Source organism: Equus przewalskii, chromosome 17 (assembly GCF_037783145.1).
Source record: "Equus przewalskii isolate Varuska chromosome 17, EquPr2, whole genome shotgun sequence".
NCBI lineage: Eukaryota > Metazoa > Chordata > Mammalia > Perissodactyla > Equidae > Equus > Equus przewalskii.
In genome coordinates this window covers 32,882,840-32,897,621 of record NC_091847.1, presented here as the reverse complement: position 1 = coordinate 32,897,621, position 14,782 = coordinate 32,882,840, and positions in this window count along the sequence as shown.

Sequence of the window (14,782 nt, the reverse complement as noted above, 5' to 3'; positions counted from 1 at the left end):
TAAAACAAAGTGCTTTTGGTGCAGGGATAAACAGAACTTTGGAACAAAATTAAAAGCCCAGACACACATCCATATAAATATGGATTTGTGCATTTATGCATTCAATACTTATTAAGCAGGCTCCTTTTTTTGGAGCTTCTTTAAGTTGTCTTACAGGTTCTTTTGACATGATCTTTGTAGTCATTGATAGCTTCCTAGCTATTGGTATGACAAATCTGCCAGACTCATGTGGTACATTTCTTGCTCCTAACCTGAAACCAGCCATTTTTCCAAGAAGCCTTGATTTCTTTTATGGGAAATAGAATTTCAGACCACATCCGTGTGTTAGGGATGCTCATTGCTAGTGGGTTGGTCAGTATTTTTAGGCCTTTTCAGTGAACAGAGCTAAAAAATTAAATGTATATTTTATATATATATATATATATGTAGACACACACATACATATGATACATACATATACATATATATTTAATATATATTATCTATATATTAATATATTATATAAATTATATATTAGTATATAGTTAAGTATATACATATTTAAAGATAAAAACCTCATGAGTTTATACTGATACTTCAAATTCAGGAATATGAGATTTTTACTTAGGTTCTCATATATTCAATCTGTATCTCTTTTGACATTGGGAATCATGGTTGTCAAGGACATGAGGGATGAGAACATTACAATATCTTATCATTACTAGTTTGCTTTATCCTCTATTACACACAGAATCATCTCAGAATACAAATGTCAATACAATCACTGCCAGTATGATCACTGAAAACCCTTAGTTTTGTTGCAAATATTGTCTGTGGCTTTTTGGTTTTGTTGTTTAGTCGTTCTGACTGTTTTCATGTGGTCATTTGGGGGACTTCAAATCTATGCTGCTGCTTCCGTGGCAGCGTATGCTAGCTCAGAATTCTCTTTTGAAAAGTTATGAAATCTTCTTCTTTGGATAATTAAAAATATATAAAGAGTAATCCACTTGGCTGATGATTGTTTAGTTCAGTCTAGGCTGTACTTTGTGGTTTATTTCTAACGGCCATTTTAGTACCGTGAGTCATGTGGTGGCCTCTGCAGGCTAATCCTACTGGGGATTCCAGAATAAGGTCAAACAAACTACAATAGCAATCAGGGGGCGGCTTTGGGGTTGTGGTCAGTAGAGAGGCCAAGATGTGGCTTGGTGAGGTTTACTCTAACTGAGGATCTTCAGCAACCCTTCAAAACTACCCAAATAAAGATACAATTGAAGTCAAAACAGTGTGATGGCTATCGAAATGCAGCATTAAGAAAAATACCCTATTGCCCACTTTCAACAAGATTGCTACTTCTCTGTAGAAATTCTGGAGCTGGCACTTGTGGTAGTAGATATGTACTATGTTTTGGTTGCCCATAATCCATTTCCCCTACTTTAGTGGAAGCACACTAATTTCCTTTTTTTTCTTTAAATTACGACTTTACTTTTTAGAGCAGTTTTAGGTTCACAACAGAATTGAGGTGAAGGCACAGAGATTTCCCATAGAACCCCTGCCCATACACATGCATAACCTCCCCCATTATCAACATTCCCCATCACAGTGATACTTTTATTACAGTTGATGAACCTACACTGACATATCATAATCACCCAAAGTTTACATTAGGGTTCACTCTTGGTATTGTACATTCTGTGTGTTTAGACAAATGTAAAGTGACACATACCCATCATTACAGTATCATACAGAGTATTTTCATGGCCCTAAAAATCTTCTGTGCTCTGCCTTTTCATCCCTTCCTCTCCTCTTCTCACCAACCCCTGGCAACCAGTGATCTTTTTACTGTTACCGTAGTTTTGCCTTTTCCAGATGTCATATAGTTGGAATCATATAGTATGTAGCTAATTTCCTTCTGAAGAATTATCTCTCCCCCTAGAAATTTTCTACTTTTGGAGGATTATCTACTCCCTAGGTGTAGGCATGTGACTCCAGCAAGATTAATCAGACTGTTGTGGAACTTCTGATACCGATTGGAGTAACGCAGGAAGTCTACAAGATGGTAGGAGAACTTTCATTCCAGTGATGATATTGTGATGAGAATCTTGATGAATTCTGCTTGCCTTGGAGCTGCCCTGATTCTCGACCGTTTTCCAGCTTGTTTCTCTAGTCTTACTGTCAATATTTTGTGTTCTCTAGTATCTATCTGATGCATTCATTTTTTGTTTAGATTTGGTTTCTGTTATTGATAACTAAACAACTATAACAGATTTGGTGGTGATCCGCAGTGTACATTAGAAATATTCAATCTATATAACTTGCAATTCCTTTTCCAGCTATTCTCCTGATCCCTCTTTCCCTACTCTATTGAAAAAAAATACACTTCATAATTTATGACTTATGTTTATTGTCCATCTCCCACTACTAGAATACAAGCTTTCTGAGGGAAAGAATTCTGTATTTAAATCTGTTTCTTTGAATATTATATCCCAAGTATTTAGGACAATTCCTGGAACATAGCAGGTTCTCAAGAAATATTTGTGAATTAATAAAGTTTCTAAGCCACTGTTGTTTGAATCTCTTGATTGCCTGTACAGAGCAATGCTTAATCCTAGTTCATTGTAAAACCTTGGCATGCTTTTGCTGCAGATGATTTTGGTATGTTATCACTGTGTGGGTTGGGAGAAAACATAATTATGTGGAAGAGAGTAATCAGCTGCTTTCCACCTCCGAGGAAATGAACAAGAAAACTGTGGGCTCAGATGATTAAAGATCTACATGGTCTTCCAGATCTTGACATATAACCTAATCCCATTTTACTTTTTATGGAAATTTTGAAAATATCAATGTCATAATAAGGTAAAATCAGATTTGATTAAAGGACTCAAAAATAATGAATTCATTTTTATAAAAAATATAAAAATTTAAAATTTGCACTTATCCCAACTAAATGACTTCACATCCAACTGAGAAGGAATATCATAATCAAGGGGAGGACCTCAGGTTGGCAAGGACAGCCAGGAGAGGATGGCTAGTAAGTGCTTTGAGGCATCGTTTTAGAAACTAAGCTCAGAATGAGGTTATTACCAGAATGTTAGAGTTGCTAGTGGAAGGTAAATTGAACAACTTCTCTTGAACAAGGAATGGAATTAATATCTATTAAGAAAGTCTTCTGTTTCACATAAGCTTCATATGTGTTATTTTACATATGCCTTTCATAAGTTTCTTTCACATTATCCTCAAAATAAGCCCATGTCTTACCACTTTCATTTTATAAATAGCAAAACAGAATAAGAAAAGTTAGTTAATTTATAGCCGCACAACAAGAAAGTGTCAGACCCCAAATCTGGCTCAGGTTAATCTAAATCTCCTACTGTGTCCGCTACATCACTTGCAAAACAGGAAATTGAATCTAAAACTGTAGAAAACAAGCCACTTTCTCTGGGTAAAGATGATGGATTGAATATACGCAATAGTTCTCACTCTTTTGTCAAATCTCAAAACTCTCTAAAACAGCAGTAACTTTTTTTTAAAGACATAAATGTAAGGGCAAGAGAACAGGGGAGAAAATGAAGAATAAAATTTGGGAAATTGATAATTAGATGGAAAAGTGGCAATTGACTAGACAGACCTGAGATAACTGAATGCCAAGCTGGCATTGGAGAAAGTTGAGTAACAAATTGATTTACGCTGTTGACTCCCCAAGGCTCAAGAATTAGAGCCTTGTAAGGGCAAGGAAAGTGGTCTGATTTTGAAGCAGTTAGGTTCCCTAGATCCACTTCCCACCTCCACAGAGCTGTTTGATGACTTGTTCCTCTCACACCTGGAAGATTGAAGATATATTTTCTGGAGAGAGTAATGCAGAAAGTAGCCAGAGGGTCCCAGGCAAAGTTGAGGGCAGGAGACCATATTGAAACCGGCTGGGGTGGGGAGAGGGGAGCAAAGTTAAAGTTTGCATACTCCTTGCTATCTTTCCTCACACACCTCACTGAAAGCTGGCAGCCAGGCCCACATCTTGTAAGAGAGGAATTTGGGCAGTCTTTCTCAGGGAAATCTGGGCAGTCCATGGCTCTCCAAGAGGAAAAATCTAATGACATTAACACTAGAGATTCTTCACTGAAATTGTTCACCTTATCACTCAGAACTGAAGCCCATGGCAAACCAGCTCCACTTTTCGGCTCAGAGCTTCTGATCAACATTTTTTTAAAAATTATTTTTAATTGTGGTAAAAAACGTACAACATAAAATTTACCATCTGAACCATTTTTAAGTGTGTAGCTTAGTAGCATTAAGTATATTTACATTGTTGGGCAATAGATCTCCAGAACTTTTTCATCTTGCAAAACTGAAACTCTATACCCATTGAATGACAACTGCCCACTTCCCCCTCCCTCCTTCGTTCTTCAGTTTCTGTGAGTTTGACTACTTTAGATATCTCATTCATATACGTGGAATCACACAGTATTTGTCTTTTTATGACTGGCTTACTTCACTTACCATAACATCCTTAACGTTCATCCACGTTGTTGCATATGACAAGATTTTCTTCTTTTTCATTCTGAATAATATTCCAGCTTCTAATGAACTTTTAATGCCCCACTCCTAAATATGTGGAGTGGACAGTTACCAGGCATCAGAGGACACCCTCTTGCATAAAAGACAGAGAGACACAAATAAACTTGAAACACCAGACTATTCAGGGATAAGATAAATTTCCAAAATCTATCACTTAAAATGTCAGAGAACAGAAGATATCATACAGGAAGCAAGAATAAGATAATTATTTTTTTTTAAAAAAGAAACAGTAAAAGCAAAAAACAAAACAAAAAGAGTTCTTGGGAAAATTCAAAAGAACGGTGGGAGTATCAAGCTGGAGAAATTTCCCAGAAAGGAGATAAAAGAAAAAAACAGATGGAAAATGAGAAAAAAGATAAGATTAGGTCAGAAAATCCAAAATCCAAAATAACAAGAGTTCTAGATAGAAAGAACAGAGAAAATGGAGGAGGAGGAAATCAACAAATAATATACAAAAATTAGCCAGGATGGAAGGGCATGAATTTTTCAGTTAAAGATCCATATAGTTCCTAGAAAAATCGCACATTGTCATGGAATCTTAGGACACAAGAGGCAATAACAGCACTCTACAAATTTTTAGGAGAGAGAAAAAAAATTTAGAAAATTAGTATGATATTAATATTGCAACAGCAATGCTGGGAGCTAGAAGACAATGAAGAAGTGGAAAATGATCTCCACTATAAAATTCTATACCCAGCTAATTTACTAATCAAGATATCTAATAAATACCAAATTTGTGAGTGCCAAAGCTTTACCATTTCACTTGCTGGGTGCTGTTAGAGAAATAAATAAAAAAGAAGACAGGTCATTTCTTTCTGTTTCCATTTTGTGTTGTTGTTTTAAAATAAAATTTTAATTTTAGAATAGAATTTAATTTTAAATTCAGATTTACAGAAAAATTGTAAAGACAGTACAGAGTTCCCATGACTCCACATCCAGTTTGCCCTATTATTGACATCCTACGTTAGTATGGTACATTTGTTGCAGTTTATGAACCAATACTGATACATTATTATTCCTACTTTAGTCAGATTTCCTTAGTTTTTACCTAATGTTCTTTTTGTATTCCAGCATCCCATCTAAGATAGCACATTACATTTAGTTGTCACACATCCTTAGGCTCCTCATGGCTATGATGGTTTCACAAACTCTTTATTTTTGATGACCTTGATGGTTTTGAGGAACACTGGTCAGGGATTTTGTAGAAAGCAGTAGAATAGAATAGAATAGAATTAATGCAATAGAATAGAATTGGACTCTGTCTGATGTTTTTTCTCATGATTAGACTGGGGTTATAGGTTTTTGGGAGGAAGACCACAGAGGCAAAATGCCATTCTCATCACATCATATCAAGGGTGTGTAATATCAACCTGACTTATCACTGTTAATGTTGATCCTGATCACCTGGCTGAAGTAGTTTTTATCAGATTTCTCCACTTTCCCCCTCTTTCTTACTGTACTCTTTGTGAGGAAGTCACTATGTGCAGCCCACATTTGTGGGGTGGGAGTTATGCTCCACCTCCCCGAGGGCAGAGTATCTACATAAATTATTTGGAATTCTTCCACATGGTAGATTTGTCTTTTCTCCCTTTATTTGTTTATTCAGCAATTTATTTATATCAGTATCAACTCATGGATATTTATTTTATACTTTGCGTTATAATACAATGTTACTGGATTTATTTTGTTGTGTATTTCTTTTTATAACCTTTATTTCAGAGGTACTGTGTCACAAAGACCCAGACTATTCCAATTGTCTTTCTTCTAATCTATAGCTTTTAGTCTAGATCCTAAAGTAGATAAAATTGATGTCCTGAAAAAATGCTCTCCTGCTTGTACACAAGTCACAGACTTTTATTAAAATAAATGCAGTCAGCATTCTCTGTTAGCGATGAAAACCACTCCACAAAGGGCCCGGTGCCTGTGGAGCTTCCGATCTGTTCACTTGCTGTAACGCCATTTACCCTGAATTAGGTCTGCTGAGATGAATTTATGTTGTAGTTAACCTTAGCTGCTATGGAACTTGAGGCATTAAAATGCTTCCCACTGTACTTATTATCATTTGATTCATATTCCTGTCAAGCAGTACATGTAAGAAACTGTATTTTTTTAATTTTTGGATGACTTTATAGAAGGGAAGTATATTTAGAGTAGATAGAGCTTCTTCCTCAGGCTCATAAAAACAATCCTCAAAAGGTTTAGATACTAAATTTTGAATATTTCTTCTAAAAATATATTTCTCGTTTGCATTTTCTAACTAATTTCTCCATCAGTGGTCCTCGCGACTTAGACTGTATATCTTCAATCATGTAAATTACTAAGTGCTTGAAACAGACTCATGACAAGTCATTAACCTTGGAAAGCTCCACAGAAACAATGTAGAACAACATCAGTGAGAGAAGAACTTGTCTTATTCCTAACTTTAATGTGAATGTTTCTTAAGTTTCATCAAGTATGAGGTTTTCTATAGGTTGCTGGTACGATCATTTATCAAATTTAAGCAATTTCCTTCTATTTCTTTCTTAATAAGACTTTTTTAAAGTTGAGAATTAATGTTAAATTTATCAAATTCTTAAAAGAAACATATTTTTTCTCTTTTAATCTCTTACTGTAGTAATTTGCAGTAGCTTTTCTAATGTTGACCACTCTTGTATTTCTGGGAAAAATGCTACTTGGTTCATATGACGTAGAAATTATTTGTTCCTTGAGGATTTGGGAATGCTTTTTTCTAAAACCATCTTGGGCTAGTACTTTTATTATGGGACAGGTTTTTTTTATTACTTTAAAAAATTGATTCTATGTTTATAGATTCATCTAGATTTAAGAAGTCTTCTTGAGTCAATTTTGTTAATTTATATTTTTCTAGGTAATCATACATTTCATCGAGATTTTCAAATCTACTGGTATAAAGTTGTACCATATTATCTTAAAATTAAAAATAATACTTATTATATACAGCTTATAGTCTCTTTATTGATCCTATCTTAATGTTACTTGTGTTTTCTTTTTCTTTACTTAAACTTACCAAAATTTGTCTATTTTATTGGTCCTCTCCAATGACCAATTTTACATTTACTTGATTAATTTATTGACTTCTATTTTTGTTAACAAGGCAACACCAAATAATCATTTAAAAAACTTAAGACTTTGTGGAAAAACTTTTGACTGGAAATGCAGTGGTGATAGAAAAAGCAGTTCAAACAAGTCTTGCTTCCCTCCACCCCACAAAAATAGAAGTTTTTGGTTGCTTAAGGTTTTCTCTTTTTTTCTGTAAGAAAGAAATTTTATTATATAGTGGTATTCACTGATTTGCAGATTTTCAAAGGTCTTGGGATACATTCCATGAGAATGTCAATGGCAGTTTGTCTTTAACACACTGACTTGGATGGAACTGGAATGATGCCAGGCACGAAAGATTTTAGGTTTAGTTATTACTGGAGACCTCTCCATGATGCATAAAATTATAAGGTGAAAGGAGACTATATAACGGACAGGGGAGAAACGTGGGTAAATCAAATTACGTAGCAAAATAGGGAAATGATTTTGCACTAAAATTATGCATTCACTTTGAGCCTGCCTCTAAAATGCACAGAAGACTGGGTTCTCAGTAATATGTGAAAACAGCTATACCAGTTGCATTTTGCCTCTGGAGTCTTTTTATGACTACGCCTGCAGGAAAACCTCAATAACGAGGGAGAAAATGAAAATATTTGCCTTTTGAATTAAGTTTTGCCATTATTTTCTGTCTTCCTTCTTTATTCTTAGTCATATGCATTTTTGCAAACATTAAAGCCAGAATCGACTAGGACAAGAATTCTGTGGCCCACACAACACCTGCTAAATCAACACTCCTGTCTGGAAGTTGGACGTTCATCTTTCTGAGCCAGGCTCACACCTAATCGTCTCCACATTGTGAGAGGTGTAAAGGCCCTCATGACAATGGGGCAGAAAGTCGAGCCAATTCCATTTATTTAACACCTCACACGACTCTGGGGTTTTTCTTCACTGCCCAGGCTTGTAAAATTTATTATGAACCTGTAATCCCTTCCCCCACTTTCCTTGGCATTGTCAGGTGAACGTAAAAACAACAACAAGCAGAGTCTAATGAGGGATTTTCCCGGCAGCAGCTTGTGGTGCCCTGTGCATGCTACGGCTATGGGTGTGTCAGCGCCTTTAAATGCAGTGTGTTCAGCTTTTCAGACTTTCTTATATAGACTCTGGCTTTCTTGTGTGAAAGAGATGTTGACAATAAGACAACATTTGTATGGATTATAGTCCTCATTCTGTCTTTGCTTTATTTTTTATTTTATTTTCTATGTCAAAGATTCTCCCTGAGCTAACATCCATTGCCAATCCTCCTCTTTTTTTTTGCTTGAGGAAGATTAGCCCTGAGCTAAGATCTGTGCCAGTCTTCCTCTACTTTGTACATGGGATGCCTCCATAGCATGGCTGATGAGTGGGGTAGGTCTGTACCCAGGATGTGAAACTTCGAACCCCAGGCTGCTAAAGTGGAGCACGGAGAACTTTAACCACTTGGCCACAGGACTGGCCCCTGGCTTTGCTTTTTAATTATTTTTATTATATTGAAATTATTATATTATAATGTAATATTTTACGCAGTATAAAAACCAAACATTATTACTTTTATCATATAGATAGTACATTCACATGGAAAAAATCAAAATATTACAGAAAAGAATAAACTTAAAAGTAAAATTTTCCTGTTCTTAAGTGTGACAAATGCGAACATTGACTAAGAGTGCCACCAATTATTTCAAAAGATTGGGCTATATTTACAAATCCAAAGTAACTAGTCATCAGTAACTAGAGTCTAACAGCAGAATGAGAGCCAAAAAACAGATCAAAATAAAAACAAAATCCAGGAAAATTCCTATGAGGTCTGATTACTGGGTGTCATTTCCAAGGCAAAAAATGATGGCTTACTTCTCCTTCTGTCTTAATAAAGAATTAACAATGGACATCATTACTCCAAGGGGGAAAAAATCCTTTCTCTTGAATGACACTGGACCATATAATTTATCATATAAACAGAGACAAAAGGCATAAACTAGAACGATCCTGGATAAACTGGGGCATGTGGTCCTCCTATATAGTCCATGAACTCTATTCAGTTTTAGCATTGATTATGTACTGCCTGGGACTGTTATTTTGTTCCATAGCTGAAGCCTTGTTCCGCATTTCAACTCTCAGTTACCTATTAGCAAGCACCTTGACTTGGTTTTTTTTTTTTAGATCCCCAGGAGCATCCAGTAGAATGATTAGTAAAAATTGATGTGTATTAATAAGAATTGAATAATAAGTAAGAAATAATAGAAAGAATTTAATAAATGGTTTTTTTCTTGATTGATTAACAAAGACCTTAATGACTTCTAAGAGTTTTCTGCCCCTCTCTTCAGACTATCAGAAGCTTCCCACCTGTGATTCTGCAGGCTGTTGAGTTTTGCTGTTTTTTTTCAAAGCCTCTGGAATTACATTGAGACACACACAGGAGACCTCCCTTCCTGATTCTGGGAGGGTCTGTACCGGCTACAAATTCTGTGGCCTAGAATGTCCAGCAGCCTGTACCAATGAGTTAATCAATGGTCTCATCATATTTTCAAAGCAGCTGGTTCTATTTCTGAGCTTTTAATCTACTTCTCTTGGGATATAGTTATAGTATGTAATGCTTATTTGCTTGGCATTTAAGAGATATTCAATCCCCCCAAAATAAACTAAAAAACAGATTTAGAAGGAGGCAGAACAAGAGGGAGCAATGATGACTGTTGGAGGAAAAACTTCATTCAGAGCTTCCTTTTTGAAGGCAGTGCTCTTTTTCACTGTAAACTTCTTTGCTTGCCTTATTAGGTTTGAAAATGATTCTGCACTCGCTCTCCCCTCTCCTTCAGACGTATAAGACAGAGTCCCAGCCGGCTAGGAAGACTGTTGGTAAGGCAAGTGCTTGAGCAAAAAATTACCATATAGTATTGTAAGAACAACAATGACAGATGTATGATCATTCTTGGAGACAGTGACAAGCTTTATTAGGGTGGGAGTGGCAAATAGGGGGTGATGTCAGGGCAGATGGATCCTGATCTGGGTTTTGAGAGACGAATAAATCCATTATGAAGTGTGGGCATGAAAGGATCATGAAAGACTTGTCTAAATCAAAAAATCCCATAATTGAAGTTTCGGGTGTTAGAAACTACTGTTAAAATTGATTTGTGTGGCTGGTTAGGTTCTTTCACAGAAGATATGAAACTATGGGTGAACTCTTTATATACCACGTTTGAATAAAAACTGATCCAAATGGTATTTGAGTGATTTTGTTGTCTTAATAACTATAATTTCATTTAATAAGATATATATATATAATTCATATAATTAAAAATACATATATATGTAATTATATGAAATATGCATTTTTATGACCCACAGTAAGATTTTCTTTCTACTAGTCATCTGTTTTTTAAAAATTGTTTAGATCTCCATACAGGTGTCACATTTTGCAACAAAGTCAGGTCTTTGAGGTGCCCCAAATTCATAAACCTGTGTCCAGAGATTATAACTTCCTCACTGAACCATAAAACACGTATGTTTAAGTAATTAAAGGTACTTATGGGGTTAAAACATGCCTGAAATTCCCAAACAAAATTGTAAGTACTTTTCCAGAGAACCACTTGGCGAATGAAGGTTATGCCAGTTCTGCATATGGCAGTGATTTGCACCACTGAACACAGAATCCCTGATGACCAGCTTCCTCAACACAGAGATTTGCTCCTTTGTGTGTTTGTTTCTTTATGCTGAGAATATATTGTTGATCGAGGCTTGGGGATACTGTGAGTTAGCAGATGATGGAAATAAGAGTTCTAATTTTTCTGGTTAAGATTTCTCACCATTCCCTGGTGTTCCTGTAACTAAATCTAGGGTGTCTTCTCATAATGGTTTGATTTGGGTTAGTTCTCAGTGATCCAGGCCCAGTAGTACTCTTTGTACATGACTGGCAGGTGTAGCAAAGCCATTTTGCTTGGTGGATGTCACGGCTCTGGTCCGTGGCAGGAAATGACTCTGGTCGCCTTGGCTTACTGTTTTTCTCTTCTTCCTTCTCTCCCTGAGGGATCTGGCTGAGTCACATATGCGTAGTTCTAAATGATAGAGGGTACCTTTCAAATCTGCATTTCTAGCCTCAATCTCTCCTCTGAGCTCTGGACTCGTATATCCAACTCTGATGCTCAGGGCACCTCAAACTTAACATGGTTCATACTAACTGCTTGCACCACTCCTGCCTGGGCCCTCATCTCCTGCGGAGTCTCTACCTCAGTTGGTGGTACAGCCATTCATCTAGGCACTTTAGCTAAGTAACTGTCCTTGACTCCCATCTTCCTCCTGCCTCCCACATTTTAATCACTGGTATTGCTGATTTTCCTTCTTAAATCATATTCACTTTCACCTTTATTATCACTACTCAAGTTTGAACCCTTGCTATCTGTGTCTTAGGCCACACCAATAGTGTATTAGTCAGGGTTAAACAGAACCAATAGTATATAAATAGTGTATATATTGACATATTTATGTTCCTATTGGACATCTATCTACCTACCTATCTATCTATATCTTTGATAGCAGATAGATAGTTGGGTAGATAGATTTATTCTGAGGAATTGCTTATGTGATTATAGAGGCTGCCGAGTCTAAAATTTGCAGGGTGCGCTGGTGGTGCTGGGAGATCCAGGAAAAGTCAATACTCTAAGGATGTCAGGCAGGAAGAACCAATGTTGCAGATGAAGTTTGAAGGCAGTTGGTTAGAGAACTGCTTCCTATTCAAGGGAAGGTTGGGCCTTTTGTTCTATTCAGGCTTTCAGCTGATTGGATGAAGCCCACCCACATTATGGAGACTAATCTGCTTTACTCAAGTCTACTGATATAACTGTTAATCTCATCCAAAAACACTCTCACAGAAACAACCAGAATAATATTTGACCAACTATCTGGGTACCCCATAGTCCAGCTACGTTGACACATAAAATTAACCACCACAAATAGCCTCGTTACTGGTCTTCCTGTTTTCAGTTTTGTTCCTTTCAAATTTGCCCTCTAAAGTGATCTAAAAGACAACTCAGACCACATGATTCCCCTACTTAAAATCCTCCAGTGGTTCCATATTACCTCCAGAATACAATCCACACTCCTAAACTTGGCTGACACAGAAGGATCTAGGATCCTGCTTTTGCCCATCTCTCTGCAAATTAATTTCCTGCTACCTGCCACGTGACATACTGTGCCGTTGTGACATATTTCTTTGTAACTCCTTGGACACACTAAGTGAGGACCTCTGCTCTCCCTCTAACTGGAACTCTTTCCTGTTCCCCTTGTGCTTGGCTAGTTCCCACTACTGACTAATGCATAACTCTAGGGCAAACTCCAGGAAGATTCTTGGCTTTCCCTGATTCCCAGGCTAAAGTTTGTTCCTCTCTTCTGTGTGTAATGTGCTGTCCATATTTCTACCCCTGCTTTACGACACTCTGTTAGAAATAACTGCTTATCGTTCTAAACAGAGGACTGATAAACCAATCTCCTCTAGAAGAGGAGAGACTGCATTTTATTTATCTTTGTAACCTCAATGTCTGAACAGTGTCTGACATAGTGTTGCTCAGTAAATGTTGACTGATTAACTGACTGATTTCATGTCCACAAAAACCACCTTGGAGTAGGATGGAGGAAATAAAGGAAGAGAAAATAGAGATCTCCTTTGGTGAAAAAGAAAAACCAAAACTTAAATTCTCCATGAAGTTTCAGATTCTTTTGGGAAGTGACTTTAATCTAAGCAAATCAAGTGCTTCTTACTGAGCCTTGAGAAAACCTGTAGGATCCGAGGCTGGCTGTGACTCTCTTTCTCATTCTCGTAGGCCATTTAGTTCTCTGCTAGATCCCTGCAGAGGGTTTGGGTTTTAGTGCAGAGATAAGTCTGAGAATGCAGGGTGGGGAGAAGTGATTGCTGTCACCCCAACAGGTAAGATCAGCTGACACTTCAAAAATTATTATTTTGCCAGATTTCAAATGCCTGAAAACACTAGAATTAGTTTTTTGTGGCTTGCACTTAATACACAGGCATTTTTGCTGCAAGGCGGCATTTAGTCCAAACACCACATTCTGGGCACCTGAAACCATGGCAACCATGATTTCTGATCATTTGTAAGCAATTTAATTTGGCTTAAACATTTAGAGGCATTATTTCACCAGTTATTTCTGGAAATGATTTAAAAAACACTTCAACTGACATAAATTTTTATTTTATTTTAGTGCTTTTCTTCTGAACCATTATCTTCCCTTTTTTTTCAGCCTCTAAAGGTAGAAAATGATTTTCAGCCATGAGGCTATCAGTATGCTCCTGTACCATTCACTTAGTTTTTGAAATTGGGCTCAAAGAATTCAGTGTAGGGCAGAGACTGGTATTATCTTTTAAAGAAAGTCAGAATGCCCCTTTCTCATCTTCCCCTAAGTTAACACCACGAGGGAGTTCAAGTAATTTTAAATCCTAAAATGCAAACTGAATTAAACAAAGACATTTACTGATGCTTTTACATGTGTATCAGGAAGTAGGAGGGTATCATTTTTTAAAACTATTAACCTTAGGAGGAAAATATATCTAATTTCTAACAAACATCCTTTTTATGCAGTCTCACTGTAGCTTTTCCAAGTGCATTAGCTGAATCATCCACGGGTTAGCAAGATTGCTATCACACAAGAGCTGGCTGAGTTTCAACCCTGAAAGCTCAATAGCTAATGTCCCTCACAGGCCTCTCACAATCGGAATTTAGAAACTTCCATTCAGAATGGCACAAGATGAATTCCCCACATTTCCATTCAGGATGACGCAAGATAAATTCCCCACATTTGTCAAAACTTGTGGATATATATGGAAATATTTCTTCCATCCAACTTGAGGAAGACAGTTTTGTTCTCTCTCACAGTCAGTGGGTGGGGGAGTGCTAAACTTCTTGTTGAAAAAATATTTACAAGGCAGTATTTTCAAAGTTATAAACGTGGTGGTAAACACATTTATACGAAACTAAATGAGGCCGAGTGGGAGTGTAGTTAAAACATCTTAGAAATTTTGGCAAGTGACAATGGAGATTAAGATTCTAAGTCATTTTAAAACAGAATTCAACAATTTGTTATCTTTCAGCCCTTTTGTAATTGTAATTGGGCAGCCATACAGATAACACAAATATTAAGA